The sequence below is a fragment of the Carlito syrichta genome, unplaced genomic scaffold (assembly GCF_000164805.1).
Source record: "Carlito syrichta isolate Samal-C Ts95f unplaced genomic scaffold, Tarsius_syrichta-2.0.1 Scaffold142964, whole genome shotgun sequence".
Taxonomy (NCBI): Eukaryota; Metazoa; Chordata; class Mammalia; order Primates; family Tarsiidae; genus Carlito; species Carlito syrichta.
This window is the reverse complement of record NW_007087060.1, coordinates 99,934-103,875: the sequence shown is the minus strand read 5'-3', so window position 1 is coordinate 103,875 and position 3,942 is coordinate 99,934.

Sequence of the window (3,942 nt, the reverse complement as noted above, 5' to 3'; positions counted from 1 at the left end):
AAAAAAAAAAAAAAAAAATTAGAGTTTGGGAAACAAACTCAATAACCTAAATGAAGTGGAGGATTTTCTGACATCATACAACCTCCCAAGGTTGAAACAAGAAGAAACTGAGATCCTAAATAGGCCAATAGCAACCCAGGAAATTGCCTCTGTCATAAGAAAACTACCGACCAAAAAAAAAAAAAAAGTCCTGGATCAGACAGATTTCCTGTGGAATTCTACAAAACATACAAGGAGGAGCTGATACTAATTTGACTGAAAGTATTCCAGGCAAATGAGAAAGACAGAATGCTCCCCAGATCATTTTTTTGAAGCTAACATCACACTGATACCCAAACTGGGTAAAGAGCCAACTAAGAAAGAGAACTACCGGCCAATATCCCTGATGAACATAGATGCAAAAATACTCAACAAGATTGTGGCAAATCAAATCCAACAACACATCTCAAAAATCATCCATCATGACCAAGTAGGCTTCATCCCCGGGATGCAGGGCTGGTTCAACATCCACAAGACCACAAATGTAAATAAATACATCAACAGATGTATAAGCAAGAACCACATGATTATATCATCAGACGCAGAAAAAACTTTTGATAAAATCCAGCATCCCTTCTTGATAAAAACCCTTGAACACCTAGGCATAGAAGGAACATACCTCAAATAGTAACAGCCATCTATGATAAACCCACAGCCTACATACTGCTAAATGGACAGAAATTGGAAGCATTTCTCCTGAAAACCGGAGCAAGACAAGGCAGCCCACTCTCACCCCTCCTGTTCAACATAGTGTTGGAAGTCCTAGCTAGAGCAATCAGACAAGAGAAAGAAATCAGGCGTATTCAAACAGCAAAAGAAGAAGTTATCCCTCTTTGCTGATGATATAATCCCATACCTTGAAAACCCAAGAGAATCTGTCAAAAACTTCTTTGCACTGATGAGGGTCGTTGGCAAAGTCTCAGAATACAAAATAAACGTGCAAAAGACAGTCGCATTCTTACACATCAACAACAAACAGGCAGAGAGCCAAATATCCCATTCACAATAGCCACAAAAAAATGAAATACCTCAACATTTTCCTAACCAGAGACGTAAAAGATCTTTACAATGAAAACTATAAAACACTGCTCAAAGAGGTCAAAGATGATCCAACAAATGGAAAAACAATCCATGCTCATGGACTGGAAGAATGAACATTGTTAGGATGTCCATCCTACCAAAGGCAATCTACAGATTCAACACAATACCCATTAGATTACCAACATCATTCTTCTCAGACCTGGAAATGACAATACAGAAATTCATATGGAAACATAAACAACTATGAATAGCCAAAACAATCCTTAGCAAAAGAAATAAAGCAGGAGGTATCACACTTCCAGACTTATTATAAGCCTACAGTAATCAAAACAGCCTGGTATTGGTACAAGAACAGGCATACAGACCAATGGAACAGGATAGAGATTTTTGGAAGCAAAATCTCAATTTCTCAACCAACTCATCTTTGACAAAGCCTCCAACAACAACCACTGGGGAGAGGAGAACCTATTCAGTAATTGGTGCTGGAAAAGCTGTCTGACAATGTGCGGAAGAATGAAACAGGACCCCTACCTATCACCATACACAAAAATAAACTCCAAATGGATCAGAACTAAATGTAAAACCTCAAATGTTAAGAATCTTAGAAAACACAGGAGACACCCTTATGGAAACTGGAATAGGCAACCAATTCCTGATCAAACCCCAAAAGCCCATGCCATAAGAGATGAGATTGACAAGTGGGACCTTATTAATCTGAAAACTTCTGAAAAGCAAAAGAAAACCAAAAGAGAGCACGGAGACAGCCCACAGAATGGGAAAAAATATTTGCCAACTTCATATCTGACAGAGACCTAACCTAAGGATCTACAAGGAACTCAAATGTGCCGAAAAGAAAAAACAAAAATAAAAATGAAAAACAGCCCCATTAAAAGGTGGGCAAAAGACATGAATAGACACTTCTCAAAAGAAGACAAACAGGCAACAGACACATGAAAAAATGCTCAGTCTCACTAATCATCAGAGAAATGCAAATCAAAACCACAGTGTGATATCACCTAACTTCAGTAAGAATGGCCATCATTAATAAAAAAACAACAGATGCTGGTGAGGATGTGGAGAAAAGGGAATGCTTCTACACTGTTGGTGGGAATGCAACCAACAGTTGTTAAACCTCTATGGAAAACAGTGTGGCGATTCCTAAAAGAACTAGAAATTGACCTTCCATTTGACACAGTAATCCCCTTGCAGGGAACAGACCTGAAGGAACTCAAATCATTCTACAAAGAATATACCACACACGAATGTTTATTGCAGCATTATTCACAATAGCAAAAACATGGAAACAACCTTGCTGTTCATTGAAACTGGACTGGATTAAAAAATGTGGCATATACACAAAGGACTATTACCCAGCCATAAAGAAGAAAAAAAATTATGGACTTTGCAGCAACGTGGTTGGGTTTGGAGTCTATCATACTCAGTGATCTATCACAGAAATAAAGAAAGAATGTTCTCATTCATAAGCAGACCCTGAACATTTACCATAATAAAATAGGGGATGGCAGCAGCAGGACTCTACCAGGGGAAGGAGGGAGGACAGGCATATTACATCAGGGAGGGTACCTGATCTCAAATCAGGTGAAGTGGGGACCAAAGGGAGGCCCAAACTTTACCTGTATCAAGGCCACTTGTATACCTAATTCTGAATAATACCTCACATCTTTAAAATAAAAAAAAAAAAATTAGAGATTGAGCAGGGTGACACACGCCTTTGGGAGGCCAAGGGGGGAGGATTGCTTGACCCCAGGAGTTTGAGACTAGCCTGGGCAACATAGCGAGACTCCACCTCTACAAAAAAAAAAAAAAAAAAAAAGCCTAGTATAGTGGCACGTGCCTGTAGTGCCAGCTACTAGGGAGGCTGAGGTGGGAGCATCGCTTGAGTCCGGGAGTTTGAGGTTGTGGTGAGCTGGGATTGTGCACTGCATTCCAGCCTGGGTGACAGAGTGAGATGCCCCAAGTTTAAAAAAAAAAAAAAAAAAGATCCACAGAATGACACAGGGAAAACAGTCTGTGAGAGATGTTCAGTAAAGAGTGACCGAATGAATGAATGATTCCTTGGGATGGGGGAGAGGAGGACCAGGCATGAACACAAATCATCTTCAGTGTCTGCTCCCCAATCTGAGGGACTGGGTCTCCACTCCAGGCCCTGGCAGGGACAGGACGGGTGGAAGGGCCTCTAGAACGTTCCCCAGACCAGGCCTCGCCCTGAGGAGTGTCCCAGGATAGGCTGACAGGTGAACTTCCAGTAGAATGGAGATAGGGATGGACAGTCCAAGATTATTGGGGATGAAATGTTTGGGGATGCAAGGGCTGGTGTCCAGGTGAAGCCCTCACCTGGTGTATCCACTCCAGGGTCCCAGGGGCTGAACAGTCCTTAGGAATGTCGCCACCTGTGAATGTTCAAGTCTCGACTGGTAGGCTGGGCACAGGGCTTGATCTTGGGGGTGCATTTTGGGGAGTCCATGAACACTCTAGGATGAGGTTTTCTGGGAGTTCATCACAAGGCAACCCTAGGAAGGTATCTTTGGGGGAAGTCTGTGAAAGAGGAGGTTGACAGTTCAGAACACAGAGTAGGGCCCAGGGCCTGGTGGGGTCATTCTGGGATGGTCCTGGGGCCAGATCATGGTCCAAGTTTGGGACACTGGTGCCCTCCTGGGAGCCTGTGAGGGTCTGAGGAATGAGGTCAAGAGGAGACAAAACAGGCGGAGTTGTTTCCAGGGGATACAGAGGAAGGAGGCCATTGGGGGCCATCCTGGCATTTGGGGTCTCAGAACATGGTGTGCCTTGGGAGTATGGATGGGGGAGGGGTTTAGAGGGCACCTGGTCATGGGGGTGGGTGGA